The sequence below is a fragment of the Anomaloglossus baeobatrachus genome, unplaced genomic scaffold (assembly GCF_048569485.1).
Source record: "Anomaloglossus baeobatrachus isolate aAnoBae1 unplaced genomic scaffold, aAnoBae1.hap1 Scaffold_4741, whole genome shotgun sequence".
In the NCBI taxonomy this organism is placed as follows: domain Eukaryota; kingdom Metazoa; phylum Chordata; class Amphibia; order Anura; family Aromobatidae; genus Anomaloglossus; species Anomaloglossus baeobatrachus.
This window is the reverse complement of record NW_027444086.1, coordinates 1,992-19,728: the sequence shown is the minus strand read 5'-3', so window position 1 is coordinate 19,728 and position 17,737 is coordinate 1,992. Positions and strand designations below refer to the sequence as shown.

The 17,737-nt window shown below is 49.5% G+C and overlaps 6 pseudogenes; all 6 read right to left on the bottom strand.

Annotated features, from left to right (window-relative positions):
- Positions 1-1,981: 1,981 nt before the first annotated feature.
- Positions 1,982-2,100, bottom strand: LOC142281386 (5S ribosomal RNA; annotated as a pseudogene).
- A 3,719-nt stretch (positions 2,101-5,819) lies between these two features.
- LOC142281384 (5S ribosomal RNA) lies at positions 5,820-5,938 on the bottom strand (annotated as a pseudogene).
- Positions 5,939-7,611: 1,673 nt separating this feature from the next.
- LOC142281382 (5S ribosomal RNA) lies at positions 7,612-7,730 on the bottom strand (annotated as a pseudogene).
- Positions 7,731-9,402: 1,672 nt separating this feature from the next.
- LOC142281387 (5S ribosomal RNA) lies at positions 9,403-9,521 on the bottom strand (annotated as a pseudogene).
- A 1,416-nt stretch (positions 9,522-10,937) lies between these two features.
- Positions 10,938-11,056, bottom strand: LOC142281383 (5S ribosomal RNA; annotated as a pseudogene).
- Positions 11,057-12,729: 1,673 nt separating this feature from the next.
- LOC142281385 (5S ribosomal RNA) lies at positions 12,730-12,848 on the bottom strand (annotated as a pseudogene).
- Positions 12,849-17,737: the final 4,889 nt, after the last annotated feature.

Here is a 17,737-nt window from a genome sequence, read left to right as displayed (position 1 = left end):
TAGCGGCTGCGATCTGACGAGGGCAGGCACATTCAGTTTAGAGTGGCCGTTGACGGGTAGCTATTGCACCTGTTGGCCTTTTCGAGAGCAAGGCTGAAGTAAAAGCTTTTTGTTTTTTTTTGCTTTTTTTTATTGTGGGTAGGGCCACTCTAACTCCCCCCCCTCTCTCCAAAAAAAGAAATTGTCAAAAATGTCAACAGAACCAGGGATTCCCAGCCAGTCTCCCATGCCGGTACTTGCCCGGCCTCAAACTGCGTAGCGGCTGCGATCTGACGAGGGCAGGCACATTCAGTTTAGAGTGGCCGTTGACGGGTAGCTATTGCACCTGTTGGCCTTTTCGAGAGCAAGGCTGAAGTAAAAGCTTTTTGTTTTTTTTTGCTTTTTTTTATTGTGGGTAGGGCCACTCTAACTCCCCCCCCTCTCTCCAAAAAAAGAAATTGTCAAAAATGTCAACGGAACCAGGGATTCCCAGCCAGTCTCCCATGCCGGTACTTGCCCGGCCTCAAACTGCGTAGCGGCTGCGATCTGACGAGGGCAGGCACATTCAGTTTAGAGTGGCCGTTGACGGGTAGCTATTGCACCTGTTGGCCTTTTCGAGAGCAAGGCTGAAGTAAAAGCTTTTTGTTTTTTTTTGCTTTTTTTTATTGTGGGTAGGGCCACTCTAACTCCCCCCCCTCTCTCCAAAAAAAGAAATTGTCAAAAATGTCAACGGAACCAGGGATTCCCAGCCAGTCTCCCATGCCGGTACTTGCCCGGCCTCAAACTGCGTAGCGGCTGCGATCTGACGAGGGCAGGCACATTCAGTTTAGAGTGGCCGTTGACGGGTAGCTATTGCACCTGTTGGCCTTTTCGAGAGCAAGGCTGAAGTAAAAGCTTTTTGTTTTTTTTTGCTTTTTTTATTGTGGGTAGGGCCACTCTAACTCCCCCCCCTCTCTCCAAAAAAAGAAATTGTCAAAAAATTCAACGGAACCAGGGATTCCCAGCCAGTCTCCCATGCCGGTACTTGCCCGGCCTCAAACTGCGTAGCGGCTGCGATCTGACGAGGGCAGGCACATTCAGTTTAGAGTGGCCGTTGACGGGTAGCTATTGCACCTGTTGGCCTTTTCGAGAGCAAGGCTGAAGTAAAAGCTTTTTGTTTTTTTTTGCTTTTTTTTATTGTGGGTAGGGCCACTCTAACTCCCCCCCCTCTCTCCAAAAAAAGAAATTGTCAAAAATGTCAACGGAACCAGGGATTCCCAGCCAGTCTCCCATGCCGGTACTTGCCCGGCCTCAAACTGCGTAGCGGCTGCGATCTGACGAGGGCAGGCACATTCAGTTTAGAGTGGCCGTTGACGGGTAGCTATTGCACCTGTTGGCCTTTTCGAGAGCAAGGCTGAAGTAAAAGCTTTTTGTTTTTTTTTGCTTTTTTTTATTGTGGGTAGGGCCACTCTAACTCCCCCCCTCTCTCCAAAAAAAGAAATTGTCAAAAATGTCAACGGAACCAGGGATTCCCAGCCAGTCTCCCATGCCGGTACTTGCCCGGCCTCAAACTGCGTAGCGGCTGCGATCTGACGAGGGCAGGCACATTCAGTTTAGAGTGGCCGTTGACGGGTAGCTATTGCACCTGTTGGCCTTTTCGAGAGCAAGGCTGAAGTAAAAGCTTTTTGTTTTTTTTTGCTTTTTTTTATTGTGGGTAGGGCCACTCTAACTCCCCCCCCTCTCTCCAAAAAAAGAAATTGTCAAAAATGTCAACGGAACCAGGGATTCCCAGCCAGTCTCCCATGCCGGTACTTGCCCGGCCTCAAACTGCGTAGCGGCTGCGATCTGACGAGGGCAGGCACATTCAGTTTAGAGTGGCCGTTGACGGGTAGCTATTGCACCTGTTGGCCTTTTCGAGAGCAAGGCTGAAGTAAAAGCTTTTTATTTTTTTTTGCTTTTTTTTATTGTGGGTAGGGCCACTCTAACTCCCCCCCCTCTCTCCAAAAAAAGAAATTGTCAAAAATGTCAACGGAACCAGGGATTCCCAGCCAGTCTCCCATGCCGGTACTTGCCTGGCCTCAAACTGCGTAGCGGCTGCGATCTGACGAGGGCAGGCACATTCAGTTTAGAGTGGCCGTTGACGGGTAGCTATTGCACCTGTTGGCCTTTTCGAGGGCAAGGCTGAAGTAAAAGCTTTTTGTTTTTTTTGCTTTTTTTTATTGTGGGTAGGGCCACTCTAACTCCCCCCCCTCTCTCCAAAAAAAGAAATTGTCAAAAATGTCAACGGAACCAGGGATTCCCAGCCAGTCTCCCATGCCGGTACTTGCCCGGCCTCAAACTGCGTAGCGGCTGCGATCTGACGAGGGCAGGCACATTCAGTTTAGAGTGGCCGTTGACGGGTAGCTATTGCACCTGTTGGCCTTTTCGAGAGCAAGGCTGAAGTAAAAGCTTTTTGTTTTTTTTTGCTTTTTTTTATTGTGGGTAGGGCCACTCTAACTCCCCCCCCTCTCTCCAAAAAAAGAAATTGTCAAAAATGTCAACGGAACCAGGGATTCCCAGCCAGTCTCCCATGCCGGTACTTGCCCGGCCTCAAACTGCGTAGCGGCTGCGATCTGACGAGGGCAGGCACATTCAGTTTAGAGTGGCCGTTGACGGGTAGCTATTGCACCTGTTGGCCTTTTCGAGAGCAAGGCTGAAGTAAAAGCTTTTTGTTTTTTTTTGCTTTTTTTTATTGTGGGTAGGGCCACTCTAACTCCCCCCCCTCTCTCCAAAAAAAGAAATTGTCAAAAATGTCAACGGAACCAGGGATTCCCAGCCAGTCTCCCATGCCGGTACTTGCCCGGCCTCAAACTGCGTAGCGGCTGCGATCTGACGAGGGCAGGCACATTCAGTTTAGAGTGGCCGTTGACGGGTAGCTATTGCACCTGTTGGCCTTTTCGAGAGCAAGGCTGAAGTAAAAGCTTTTTGTTTTTTTTTGCTTTTTTTTATTGTGGGTAGGGCCACTCTAACTCCCCCCCCTCTCTCCAAAAAAATAAATTATCAAAAATGTCAACGGAACCAGGGATTCCCAGCCAGTCTCCCATGCCGGTACTTGCCCGGCCTCAAACTGCGTAGCGGCTGCGATCTGACGAGGGCAGGCACATTCAGTTTAGAGTGGCCGTTGACGGGTAGCTATTGCACCTGTTGGCCTTTTCGAGAGCAAGGCTGAAGTAAAAGCTTTTTGTTTTTTTTTGCTTTTTTTTATTGTGGGTAGGGCCACTCTAACTGCCCCCCCTCTCTCCAAAAAAAGAAATTGTCAAAAATGTCAACGGAAGCAGGGATTCCCAGCCAGTCTCCCATGCCGGTACTTGCCCGGCCTCAAACAGCGTAGCGGCTGCGATCTGACGAGGGCAGGCACATTCAGTTTAGAGTGGCCGTTGACGGGTAGCTACTGCACCTGTAGGCCTTTTCGAGAGCAAGGCTGAAGTAAAAGCTTTTTGTTTTTTTTTGCTTTTTTTTATTGTGGGTAGGGCCACTCTAACTCCCCCCCCTCTCTCCAAAAAAAGAAATTGTCAAAAATGTCAACGGAACCAGGGATTCCCAGCCAGTCTCCCATGCCGGTACTTGCCCGGTCTCAAACTGCGTAGCGGCTGCGATCTGACGAGGGCAGGCACATTCAGTTTAGAGTGGCCGTTGACGGGTAGCTATTGCACCTGTTGGCCTTTTCGAGAGCAAGGCTGAAGTAAAAGCTTTTTGTTTTTTTTTGCTTTTTTTTATTGTGGGTAGGGCCACTCTAACTCCCCCCCCTCTCTCCAAAAAAAGAAATTGTCAAAAATGTCAACGGAACCAGGGATTCCCAGCCAGTCTCCCATGCCGGTACTTGCCCGGCCTCAAACTGCGTAGCGGCTGCGATCTGACGAGGGAAGGCACATTCAGTTTAGAGTGGCCGTTGACGGGTAGCTATTGCACCTGTTGGCCTTTTCGAGAGCAAGGCTGAAGTAAAAGCTTTTTGGTTTTTTTTGCTTTTTTTTATTGTGGGTAGGGCCACTCTAACTCCCCCCCCTCTCTCCAAAAAAAGAAATTGTCAAAAATGTCAACGGAACCAGGGATTCCCAGCCAGTCTTCCATGCCGGTACTTGCCCGGCCTCAAACTGCGTAGCGGCTGCGATCTGACGAGGGCAGGCACATTCAGTTTAGAGTGGCCGTTGACGGGTAGCTATTGCACCTGTTGGCCTTTTCGAGAGCAAGGCTGAAGTAAAAGCTTTTTGTTTTTTTTTGCTTTTTTTTATTGTGGGTAGGGCCACTCTAACTCCCCCCCCTCTCTCCAAAAAAAGAAATTGTCAAAAATGTAAAAGGAACCAGGGATTCCCAGCCAGTCTCCCATGCCGGTACTTGCCCGGCCTCAAACTGCGTAGCGGCTGCGATCTGACGAGGGCAGGCACATTCAGTTTAGAGTGGCCGTTGACGGGTAGCTATTGCACCTGTTGGCCTTTTCGAGAGCAAGGCTGAAGTAAAAGCTTTTTGTTTTTTTTTGCTTTTTTTTATTGTGGGTAGGGCCACTCTAACTCCCCCCCCTCTCTCCAAAAAAAGAAATTGTCAAAAATGTCAACGGAACCAGGGATTCCCAGCCAGTCTCCCATGCCGGTACTTGCCCGGCCTCAAACTGCGTAGCGGCTGCGATCTGACGAGGGCAGGCACATTCAGTTTAGAGTGGCCGTTGACGGGTAGCTATTGCACCTGTTGGCCTTTTTGAGAGCAAGGCTGAAGTAAAAGCTTTTTGTTTTTTTTTGCTTTTTTTTATTGTGGGTAGGGCCACTCTAACTCCCCCCCCTCTCTCCAAAAAAAGAAATTGTCAAAAATGTCAACGGAACCAGGGATTCCCAGCCAGTCTCCCATGCCGGTACTTGCCCGGCCTCAAACTGCGTAGCGGCTGCGATCTGACGAGGGCAGGCACATTCAGTTTAGAGTGGCCGTTGACGGGTAGCTATTGCACCTGTTGGCCTTTTCGAGAGAAGGCTGAAGTAAAAGCTTTTTGGTTTTTTTTGCTTTTTTTTATTGTGGGTAGGGCCACTCTAACTCCCCCCCCCTCTCTCCAAAAAAAGAAATTGTCAAAAATGTCAACGGAACCAGGGATTCCCAGCCAGTCTCCCATGCCGGTACTTGCCCGGCCTCAAACTGCGTAGCGGCTGCGATCTGACGAGGGCAGGCACATTCAGTTTAGAGTGGCCGTTGACGGGTAGCTATTGCACCTGTTGGCCTTTTCGAGAGCAAGGCTGAAGTAAAAGCTTTTTGTTTTTTTTTGCTTTTTTTTATTGTGGGTAGGGCCACTCTAACTCCCCCCCCTCCCTCCAAAAAAAGAAATTGTCAAAAATGTCAACGGAACCAGGGATTCCCAGCCAGTCTCCCATGCCGGTACTTGCCCGGCCTCAAGCTGCGTAGCGGCTGCGATCTGACGAGGGCAGGCACATTCAGTTTAGAGTGGCCGTTGACGGGTAGCTATTGCACCTGTTGGCCTTTTCGAGAGCAAGGCTGAAGTAAAAGCTTTTTGTTTTTTTTTGCTTTTTTTTATTGTGGGTAGGGCCACTCTAACTCCCCCCCTCTCTCCAAAAAAAGAAATTGTCAAAAATGTCAACGGAACCAGGGATTCCCAGCCAGTCTCCCATGCCGGTACTTGCCCGGCCTCAAACTGCGTAGCAGCTGCGATCTGACGAGGGCAGGCACATTCAGTTTAGAGTGGCCGTTGACGGGTAGCTATTGCACCTGATGGCCTTTTCGAGAGCAAGGCTGAAGTAAAAGCTTTTTGGTTTTTTTTGCTTTTTTTTATTGTGGGTATGGCCACTCTAACTCCCCCCCCTCTCTCCAAAAAAAGAAATTGTCAAAAATGTCAACGGAACCAGGGATTCCCAGCCAGTCTCCCATGCCGGTACTTGCCCGGCCTCAAACTGCGTAGCGGCTGCGATCTGACGAGAGCAGGCACATTCAGTTTAGAGTGGCCGTTGACGGGTAGCTATTGCACCTGTTGGCCTTTTCGAGAGCAAGGCTGAAGTAAAAGCTTTTTGTTTTTTTTTGCTTTTTTTTATTGTGGGTAGGGCCACTCTAACTCCCCCCCCTCTCTCCAAAAAAAGAAATTGTCAAAAATGTCAACGGAGCCAGGGATTCCCAGCCAGTCTCCCATGCCGGTACTTGCCCGGCCTCAAACTGCGTAGCGGCTGCGATCTGACGATGGAAGGCACATTCAGTTTAGAGTGGCCGTTGACGGGTAGCTATTGCACCTGTTGGCCTTTTCGAGAGCAAGGCTGAAGTAAAAGCTTTTTGTTTTTTTTTGCTTTTTTTTATTGTGGGTAGGGCCACTCTAACTCCCCCCCCTCTCTCCAAAAAAAGAAATTGTCAAAAATGTCAACGGAACCATGGATTCCCAGCCAGTCTCCCATGCTGGTACTTGCCCGGCCTCAAACTGCGTAGCGGCTGCGATCTGACGAGGGCAGGCACATTCAGTTTAGAGTGGCCGTTGACGGGTAGCTATTGCACCTGTTGGCCTTTTCGAGAGCAAGGCTAAAGTAAAAGCTTTTTGTTTTTTTTTGCTTTTTTTTATTGTGGGTAGGGCCACTCTAACTCCCCCCCCTCTCTCCAAAAAAAGAAATTGTCAAAAATGTCAACGGAACCAGGGATTCCCAGCCAGTCTCCCATGCCGGTACTTGCCCGGCCTCAAACTGCGTAGCGGCTGCGATCTGACGAGGGCAGGCACATTCAGTTTAGAGTGGCCGTTGACGGGTAGCTATTGCACCTGTTGGCCTTTTCGAGAGCAAGGCTGAAGTAAAAGCTTTTTGTTTTTTTTTGCTTTTTTTTATTGTGGGTAGGGCCACTCTAACTCCCCCCCCTCCCTCCAAAAAAAGAAATTGTCAAAAATGTCAACGGAACCAGGGTTTTCCAGCCAGTCTCCCATGCCGGTACTTGCCCGGCCTCAAACTGCGTAGCGGCTGCGATCTGACGAGGGCAGGCACATTCAGTTTAGAGTGGCCGTTGACGGGTAGCTATTGCACCTGTTGACCTTTTCGAGAGCAAGGCTGAAGTAAAAGCTTTTTGTTTTTTTTTGCTTTTTTTTATTGTGGGTAGGGCCACTCTAACTCCCCCCCCTCTCTCCAAAAAAAGAAATTGTCAAAAATGTCAACGGAACCAGGGATTCCCAGCCAGTCTCCCATGCCGGTACTTGCCCGGCCTCAAACTGCGTAGCGGCTGCGATCTGACGAGGGCAGGCACATTCAGTTTAGAGTGGCCGTTGACGGGTAGCTATTGCACCTGTTGGCCTTTTCGAGAGCAAGGCTGAAGTAAAAGCTTTTTGTTTTTTTTTGCTTTTTTTTATTGTGGGTAGGGCCACTCTAACTCCCCCCCCTCTCTCCAAAAAAAGAAATTGTCAAAAATGTCAACGGAACCATGGATTCCTAGCCAGTCTCCCATGCCGGTACTTGCCCGGCCTCAAACTGCGTAGCGGCTGCGATCTGACGAGGGCAGGCACATTCAGTTTAGAGTGGCCGTTGACGGGTAGCTATTGCACCTGTTGGCCTTTTCGAGAGCAAGGCTGAAGTAAAAGCTTTTTGTTTTTTTTTGCTTTTTTTTATTGTGGGTATGGCCACTCTAACTCCCCCCCCTCTCTCCAAAAAAAGAAATTGTCAAAAATGTCAACGGAACCAGGGATTCCCAGCCAGTCTCCCATGCCGGTACTTGCCCGGCCTCAAACTGCGTAGCGGCTGCGATCTGACGAGAGCAGGCACATTCAGTTTAGAGTGGCCGTTGACGGGTAGCTATTGCACCTGTTGGCCTTTTCGAGAGCAAGGCTGAAGTAAAAGCTTTTTGTTTTTTTTTGCTTTTTTTTATTGTGGGTAGGGCCACTCTAACTCCCCCCCCTCTCTCCAAAAAAAGAAATTGTCAAAAATGTCAACGGAGCCAGGGATTCCCAGCCAGTCTCCCATGCCGGTACTTGCCCGGCCTCAAACTGCGTAGCGGCTGCGATCTGACGATGGAAGGCACATTCAGTTTAGAGTGGCCGTTGACGGGTAGCTATTGCACCTGTTGGCCTTTTCGAGAGCAAGGCTGAAGTAAAAGCTTTTTGTTTTTTTTTGCTTTTTTTTATTGTGGGTAGGGCCACTCTAACTCCCCCCCCTCTCTCCAAAAAAAGAAATTGTCAAAAATGTCAACGGAACCATGGATTCCCAGCCAGTCTCCCATGCTGGTACTTGCCCGGCCTCAAACTGCGTAGCGGCTGCGATCTGACGAGGGCAGGCACATTCAGTTTAGAGTGGCCGTTGACGGGTAGCTATTGCACCTGTTGGCCTTTTCGAGAGCAAGGCTAAAGTAAAAGCTTTTTGTTTTTTTTTGCTTTTTTTTATTGTGGGTAGGGCCACTCTAACTCCCCCCCCTCTCTCCAAAAAAAGAAATTGTCAAAAATGTCAACGGAACCAGGGATTCCCAGCCAGTCTCCCATGCCGGTACTTGCCCGGCCTCAAACTGCGTAGCGGCTGCGATCTGACGAGGGCAGGCACATTCAGTTTAGAGTGGCCGTTGACGGGTAGCTATTGCACCTGTTGGCCTTTTCGAGAGCAAGGCTGAAGTAAAAGCTTTTTGTTTTTTTTTGCTTTTTTTTATTGTGGGTAGGGCCACTCTAACTCCCCCCCCTCCCTCCAAAAAAAGAAATTGTCAAAAATGTCAACGGAACCAGGGTTTTCCAGCCAGTCTCCCATGCCGGTACTTGCCCGGCCTCAAACTGCGTAGCGGCTGCGATCTGACGAGGGCAGGCACATTCAGTTTAGAGTGGCCGTTGACGGGTAGCTATTGCACCTGTTGACCTTTTCGAGAGCAAGGCTGAAGTAAAAGCTTTTTGTTTTTTTTTGCTTTTTTTTATTGTGGGTAGGGCCACTCTAACTCCCCCCCCTCTCTCCAAAAAAAGAAATTGTCAAAAATGTCAACGGAACCAGGGATTCCCAGCCAGTCTCCCATGCCGGTACTTGCCCGGCCTCAAACTGCGTAGCGGCTGCGATCTGACGAGGGCAGGCACATTCAGTTTAGAGTGGCCGTTGACGGGTAGCTATTGCACCTGTTGGCCTTTTCGAGAGCAAGGCTGAAGTAAAAGCTTTTTGTTTTTTTTTGCTTTTTTTTATTGTGGGTAGGGCCACTCTAACTCCCCCCCTCTCTCCAAAAAAAGAAATTGTCAAAAATGTCAACGGAACCATGGATTCCTAGCCAGTCTCCCATGCCGGTACTTGCCCGGCCTCAAACTGCGTAGCGGCTGCGATCTGACGAGGGCAGGCACATTCAGTTTAGAGTGGCCGTTGACGGGTAGCTATTGCACCTGTTGGCCTTTTCGAGAGCAAGGCTGAAGTAAAAGCTTTTTGTTTTTTTTTGCTTTTTTTTATTGTGGGTAGGGCCACTCTAACTCCCCCCCCTCTCTCCAAAAAAAGAAATTGTCAAAAATGTCAACGGAACCAGGGATTCCCAGCCAGTCTCCCATGCCGGTACTTGCCCGGCCTCAAACTGCGTAGTGGCTGCGATCTGACGAGGGCAGGCACATTCAGTTTAGAGTGGCCGTTGACGGGTAGCTATTGCACCTGTTGGCCTTTTCGAGAGCAAGGCTGAAGTAAAAGCTTTTTGTTTTTTTTTGCTTTTTTTTATTGTGGGTAGGGCCACTCTAACTCCCCCCCCTCTCTCCAAAAAAAGAAATTGTCAAAAATGTCAACGGAACCAGGGATTCCCAGCCAGTCTCCCATGCCGGTACTTGCCCGGCCTCAAACTGCGTAGCGGCTGCGATCTGACGAGGGCAGGCACATTCAGTTTAGAGTGGCCGTTGACGGGTAGCTATTGCACCTGTTGGCCTTTTCGAGAGCAAGGCTGAAGTAAAAGCTTTTTGTTTTTTTTTGCTTTTTTTTATTGTGGGTAGGGCCACTCTAACTCCTCCCCCTCTCTCCAAAAAAAGAAATTGTCAAAAATGTCAACGGAACCAGGGATTCCCAGCCAGTCTCCCATGCCGGTACTTGCCCAGCCTCAAACTGCGTAGCGGCTGCGATCTGACGAGGGCAGGCACATTCAGTTTAGAGTGGCCGTTGACGGGTAGCTATTGCACCTGTTGGCCTTTTCGAGAGCAAGGCTGAAGTAAAAGCTTTTTGTTTTTTTTTGCTTTTTTTTATTGTGGGTAGGGCCACTCTAACTCCCCCCCCTCTCTCCAAAAAAAGAAATTGTCAAAAATGTCAACGGAACCAGGGATTCCCAGCCAGTCTCCCATGCCGGTACTTGCCCGGCCTCAAACTGCGTAGCGGCTGCGATCTGACGAGGGCAGGCACATTCAGTTTAGAGTGGCCGTTGACAGGTAGCTATTGCACCTGTTGGCCTTTTCGAGAGCAAGGCTGAAGTAAAAGCTTTTTGTTTTTTTTTGCTTTTTTTTATTGTGGGTAGGGCCACTCTAACTCCCCCCCCTCTCTCCAAAAAAAGAAATTGTCAAAAATGTCAACGGAACCAGGGATTCCCAGCCAGTCTCCCATGCCGGTACTTGCCCGGCCTCAAACTGCGTAGCGGCTGCGATCTGACGAGGGCAGGCACATTCAGTTTAGAGTGGCCGTTGACGGGTAGCTATTGCACCTGTTCGCCTTTTCGAGAGCAAGGCTGAAGTAAAAGCTTTTTGTTTTTTTTTGCTTTTTTTTATTGTGGGTAGGGCCACTCTAACTCCCCCCCCTCTCTCCAAAAAAAGAAATTGTCAAAAATGTCAACGGAACCAGGGATTCCCAGCCAGTCTCCCATGCCGGTACTTGCCCGGCCTCAAACTGCGTAGCGGCTGCGATCTGACGAGGGCAGGCACATTCAGTTTAGAGTGGCCGTTGACGGGTAGCTATTGCACCTGTTGGCCTTTTCGAGAGCAAGGCTGAAGTAAAAGCTTTTTGGTTTTTTTTGCTTTTTTTTATTGTGGGTAGGGCCACTCTAACTCCCCCCCTCTCTCCAAAAAAAGAAATTGTCAAAAATGTCAACGGAACCAGAGATTCCCAGCCAGTCTCCCATGCCGGTACTTGCCCGGCCTAAAACTGCGTAGCGGCTGCGATCTGACGAGGGCAGGCACATTCAGTTTAGAGTGGCCGTTGACGGGTAGCTATTGCACCTGTTGGCCTTTTCGAGAGCAAGGCTGAAGTAAAAGCTTTTTGTTTTTTTTTGCTTTTTTTTATTGTGGGTAGGGCCACTCTAACTCCCCCCCCTCTCTCCAAAAAAAGAAATTGTCAAAAATGTCAACGGAACCAGGGATTCCCAGCCAGACTCCCATGCCGGTACTTGCCCGGCCTCAAACTGCGTAGCGGCTGCGATCTGATGAGGGCAGGCACATTCAGTTTAGAGTGGCCGTTGACGGGTAGCTATTGCACCTGTTGGCCTTTTCGAGAGCAAGGCTGAAGTAAAAGCTTTTTGGTTTTTTTTGCTTTTTTTTATTGTGGGTAGGGCCACTCTAACTCCCCCCCCTCTCTCCAAAAAAAGAAATTGTCAAAAATGTCAATGGAACCAGGGATTCCCAGCCAGTCTCCCATGCTGGTACTTGCCCGGCCTCAAACTGCGTAGCGGCTGCGATCTGACGAGGGAAGGCACATTCAGTTTAGAGTGGCCGTTGATGGGTAGCTATTGCACCTGTTGGCCTTTTCGAGAGCAAGGCTGAAGTAAAAGCTTTTTGGTTTTTTTTGCTTTTTTTTATTGTGGGTAGGGCCACTCTAACTCCCCCCCCCCTCTCTCCAAAAAAAAAAATTGTCAAAAATGTCAACGGAACCAGGGATTCCCAGCCAGTCTCCCATGCCGGTACTTGCCCGGCCTCAAACTGCGTAGCGGCTGCGATCTGACGAGGGCAGGCACATTCAGTTTAGAGTGGCCGTTGACGGGTAGCTATTGCACCTGTTGGCCTTTTCGAGAGCAAGGCTGAAGTAAAAGCTTTTTGGTTTTTTTTGCTTTTTTTATTGTGGGTAGGGCCACTCTAACTCCCCCCCCTCTCTCCAAAAAAAGAAATTGTCAAAAATGTCAACGGAACCAGGGATTCCCAGCCAGTCTCCCATGCCGGTACTTGCCCGGCCTCAAACTGCGTAGCGGCTGCGATCTGACGAGGGCAGGCACATTCAGTTTAGAGTGGCCGTTGACGGGTAGCTATTGCACCTGTTGGCCTTTTCGAGAGCAAGGCTGAAGTAAAAGCTTTTTGTTTTTTTTTGCTTTTTTTTATTGTGGGTAGGGCCACTCTAGCTCCCCCCCTCTCTCCAAAAAAAGAAATTGTCAAAAATGTCAACGGAACCAGGGATTCCCAGCCAGTCTCCCATGCCGGTATTTGCCCGGCCTCAAACTGCGTAGCGGCTGCGATCTGACGAGGGCAGGCACATTCAGTTTAGAGTGGCCGTTGACGGGTAGCTATTGCACCTGTTGGCCTTTTCGAGAGCAAGGCTGAAGTAAAAGCTTTTTGTTTATTTTTGCTTTTTTTTATTGTGGGTAGGGCCACTCTAACCCCCCCCCCCCCTCTCCAAAAAAAGAAATTGTCAAAAATGTCAACGGAACCAGGGGATCCCAGCCAGTCTCCCATGCCGGTACTTGCCCGGCCTCAAACCGCGTAGCGGCTGCGATCTGACGAGGGCAGGCACATTCAGTTTAGAGTGGCCGTTGACGGGTAGCTATTGCACCTGTTGGCCTTTTCGAGAGCAAGGCTGAAGTAAAAGCTTTTTGTTTTTTTTTGCTTTTTTTATTGTGGGTAGGGCCACTCTAACTCCCCCCCCTCTCTCCAAAAAAAGAAATTGTCAAAAATGTCAACGGAACCAGGGATTCCCAGCCAGTCTCCCATGCCGGTACTTGCCCGGCCTCAAACTGCGTAGCGGCTGCGATCTGATGAGGGCAGGCACATTCAGTTTAGAGTGGCCGTTGACGGGTAGCTATTGCACCTGTTGGCCTTTTCGAGAGCAAGGCTGAAGTAAAAGCTTTTTGTTTTTTTTTGCTTTTTTTATTGTGGGTAGGGCCACTCTAACTCCCCCCCTCTCTCCAAAAAAAGAAATTGTCAAAAATGTCAACGGAACCAGGGATTCCCAGCCAGTCTCCCATGCCGGTACTTGCCCGGCCTCAAACTGCGTAGCGGCTGCGATCTGACGAGGGCAGGCACATTCAGTTTAGAGTGGCCGTTGACGGGTAGCTATTGCACCTGTTGGCCTTTTCGAGAGCAAGGCTGAAGTAAAAGCTTTTTGTTTATTTTTGCTTTTTTTTATTGTGGGTAGGGCCACTCTAACTCCCCCCCCTCTCTCCAAAAAAAGAAATTGTCAAAAATGTCAACGGAACCAGGGATTCCCAGCCAGTCTCCCATGCCGGTACTTGCCCGGCCTCAAACTGCGTAGCGGATGCGATCTGACGAGGGCAGGCACATTCAGTTTAGAGTGGCCGTTGACGGGTAGCTATTGCACCTGTTGGCCTTTTCGAGAGCAAGGCTGAAGTAAAAGCTTTTTGGTTTTTTTTGCTTTTTTTTATTGTGGGTAGGGCCACTCTAACTCCCCCCCCTCTCTCCAAAAAAAGAAATTGTCAAAAATGTCAACGGAACCAGGGATTCCCAGCCAGTCTCCCATGCCGGTACTTGCCCGGCCTCAAACTGCGTAGCGGCTGCGATCTGACGAGGGCAGGCACATTCAGTTTAGAGTGGCCGTTGACGGGTAGCTATTGCACCTGTTGGCCTTTTCGAGAGCAAGGCTGAAGTAAAAGCTTTTTGGTTTTTTTTGCTTTTTTTTATTGTGGGTAGGGCCACTCTAACTCCCCCCCCTCTCTCCAAAAAAAGAAATTGTCAAAAATGTCAACGGAACCAGGGATTCCCAGCCAGTCTCCCATGCCGGTACTTGCCCGGCCTCAAACTGCGTAGCGGCTGCGATCTGACGAGGGCAGGCACATTCAGTTTAGAGTGGCCGTTGACGGGTAGCTATTGCACCTGTTGGCCTTTTCGAGAGCAAGGCTGAAGTAAAAGCTTTTTGTTTATTTTTGCTTTTTTTTATTGTGGGTAGGGCCACTCTAACTCCCCCCCCTCTCTCCAAAAAAAGAAATTGTCAAAAATGTCAACGGAACCAGGGATTCCCAGCCAGTCTCCCATGCCGGTACTTGCCCGGCCTCAAACTGCGTAGCGGATGCGATCTGACGAGGGCAGGCACATTCAGTTTAGAGTGGCCGTTGACGGGTAGCTATTGCACCTGTTGGCCTTTTCGAGAGCAAGGCTGAAGTAAAAGCTTTTTGTTTTTTTTTGCTTTTTTTTATTGTGGGTAGGGCAACTCTAACTCCCCCCCCTCTCTCCAAAAAAAGAAATTGTCAAAAATGTCAACGGAACCAGGGATTCCCAGCCAGTCTCCCATGCCGGTACTTGCCCGGCCTCAAACTGCGTAGCGGCTGCGATCTGACGAGGGCAGGCACATTCAGTTTAGAGTGGCCGTTGACGGGTAGCTATTGCACCTGTTGGCCTTTTCGAGAGCAAGGCTGAAGTAAAAGCTTTTTGGTTTTTTTTGCTTTTTTTTATTGTGGGTAGGGCCACTCTAACTCCCCCCCCTCTCTCCAAAAAAAGAAATTGTCAAAAATGTCAACGGAACCAGGGATTCCCAGCCAGTCTCCCATGCCGGTACTTGCCCGGCCTCAAACTGCGTAGCGGCTGCGATCTGACGAGGGCAGGCACATTCAGTTTAGAGTGGCCGTTGACGGGTAGCTATTGCACCTGTTGGCCTTTTCGAGAGCAAGGCTGAAGTAAAAGCTTTTTGTTTATTTTTGCTTTTTTTTATTGTGGGTAGGGCCACTCTAACTCCCCCCCCTCTCTCCAAAAAAAGAAATTGTCAAAAATGTCAACGGAACCAGAGATTCCCAGCCAGTCTCCCATGCTGGTACTTGCCCGGCCTCAAACTGCGTAGCGGCTGCGATCTGACGAGGGCAGGCACATTCAGTTTAGAGTGGCCGTTGACGGGTAGCTATTGCTCCTGTTGGCCTTTTCGAGAGCAAGGCTGAAGTAAAAGCTTTTTGGTTTTTTTTGCTTTTTTTATTGTGGGTAGGGCCACTCTAACTCCCCCCCCTCTCTCCAAAAAAAGAAATTGTCAAAAATGTCAACGGAACCAGGGATTCCCAGCCAGTCTCCCATGCCGTTACTTGCCCGGCCTCAAACTGCGTAGCGGCTGCGATCTGACGAGGGCAGGCACATTCAGTTTAGAGTGGCCGTTGACGGGTAGCTATTGCTCCTGTTGGCCTTTTCGAGAGCAAGGCTGAAGTAAAAGCTTTTTGGTTTTTTTTGCTTTTTTTTATTGTGGGTAGGGCCACTCTAACTCCCCCCCCTCTCTCCAAAAAAAGAAATTGTCAAAAATGTCAACGGAACCAGGGATTCCCAGCCAGTCTCCCATGCCGGTACTTGCCCGGCCTCAAACTGCGTAGCGGCTGCGATCTGACGAGGGCAGGCACATTCAGTTTAGAGTGGCCGTTGACGGGTAGCTATTGCACCTGTTGGCCTTTTCGAGAGCAAGGCTGAAGTAAAAGCTTTTTGTTTTTTTTTGCTTTTTTTTATTGTGGGTAGGGCCACTCTAACCCCCCCCCCTCTCTCCAAAAAAAGAAATTGTCAAAAATGTCAACGGAACCAGGGATTCCCAGCCAGTCTCCCATGCCGGTACTTGCCCGGCCTCAAACTGCGTAGCGGCTGCGATCTGACGAGGGCAGGCACATTCAGTTTAGAGTGGCCGTTGACGGGTAGCTATTGCACCTGTTGGCCTTTTCGAGAGCAAGGCTGAAGTAAAAGCTTTTTGTTTTTTTTTGCTTTTTTTTATTGTGGGTAGGGCCACTCTAACTCCCCCCCCTCTCTCCAAAAAAAGAAATTGTCAAAAATGTCAACGGAACCAGGGATTCCCAGCCAGTCTCCCATGCCGGTACTTGCCCGGCCTCAAACTGCATAGCGGCTGCGATCTGACGAGGGCAGGCACATTCAGTGTAGAGGGGCCGTTGACGGGTAGCTATTGCACCTGTTGGCCTTTTCGAGAGCAAGGCTGAAGTAAAAGCTTTTTGGTTTTTTTTTGCTTTTTTTTATTGTGGGTAGGGCCACTCTAACTCCCCCCCCTCTCTCCAAAAAAAGAAATTGTCAAAAATGTCAACGGAACCAGGGATTCCCAGCCAGTCTCCCATGCCGGTACTTGCCCGGCCTCAAACTGCGTAGCGGCTGCGATCTGACGAGGGCAGGCACATTCAGTTTTGAGTGGCCGTTGACGGGTAGCTATTGCACCTGTTGGCCTTTTCGAGAGCAAGGCTGAAGTAAAAGCTTTTTGGTTTTTTTTGCTTTTTTTTATTGTGGGTAGGGCCACTCTAGCTCCCCCCCCTCTCTCCAAAAAAAGAAATTGTCAAAAATGTCAACGGAACCAGGGATTCCCAGCCAGTCTCCCATGCCGGTACTTGCCCGGCCTCAAACTGCGTAGCGGCTGCGATCTGACGAGGGCAGGCACATTCAGTTTAGAGTGGCCGTTGACGGGTAGCTATTGCACCTGTTGGCCTTTTCGAGAGCAAGGCTGAAGTAAAAGCTTTTTGGTTTTTTTTGCTTTTTTTTATTGTGGGTAGGGCCACTCTAACTCCCCCCCCTCTCTCCAAAAAAAGAAATTGTCAAAAATGTCAACGGAACCAGGGATTCCCAGCCAGTCTCCCATGCCGGTACTTGCCCGGCCTCAAACTGCGTAGCGGCTGCGATCTGACGAGGGCACGCACATTCAGTTTAGAGTGGCCGTTGACGGGTAGCTATTGCACCTGTTGGCCTTTTCGAGAGCAAGGCTGAAGTAAAAGCTTTTTGGTTTTTTTTGCTTTTTTTTATTGTGGGTAGGGCCACTCTAACTCCCCCCCCTCTCTCCAAAAAAAGAAATTGTCAAAAATGTCAACGGAACCAGGGATTCCCAGCCAGTCTCCCATGCCGGTACTTGCCCGGCCTCAAACTGCGTAGCGGCTGCGATCTGACGAGGGCAGGCACATTCAGTTTAGAGTGGCCGTTGACGGGTAGCTATTGCACCTGTTGGCCTTTTCGAGAGCAAGGCTGAAGTAAAAGCTTTTTGTTTTTTTTTGCTTTTTTTTATTGTGGGTAGGGCCACTCTAACTCCCCCCCCTCTCTCCAAAAAAAGAAATTGTCAAAAATGTCAACAGAACCAGGGATTCCCAGCCAGTCTCCCATGCCGGTACTTGCCCGGCCTCAAACTGCGTAGCGGCTGCGATCTGACGAGGGCAGGCACATTCAGTTTAGAGTGGCCGTTGACGGGTAGCTATTGCACCTGTTGGCCTTTTCGAGAGCAAGGCTGAAGTAAAAGCTTTTTGTTTTTTTTTGCTTTTTTTTATTGTGGGTAGGGCCACTCTAGCTCTCCCCCCTCTCTCCAAAAAAAGAAATTGTCAAAAATGTCAACGGAACCAGGGATTCCCAGCCAGTCTCCCATGCCGGTACTTGCCCGGCCTCAAACTGCGTAGCGGCTGCGATCTGACGAGGGCAGGCACATTCAGTTTAGAGTGGCCGTTGACGGGTAGCTATTGCACCTGTTGGCCTTTTCGAGAGCAAGGCTGAAGTAAAAGCTTTTTGTTTATGTTTGCTTTTTTTATTGTGGGTAGGGCCACTCTAACTCCCCCCCCTCTCTCCAAAAAAAGAAATTGTCAAAAATGTCAACGGAACCAGGGATTCCCAGCCAGTCTCCCATGCCGGTACTTGCCCGGCCTCAAACTGCGTAGCGGCTGCGATCTGACGAGGGCAGGCACACTCAGTTTAGAGTGGCCGTTGACGGGTAGCTATTGCACCTGTTGGCCTTTT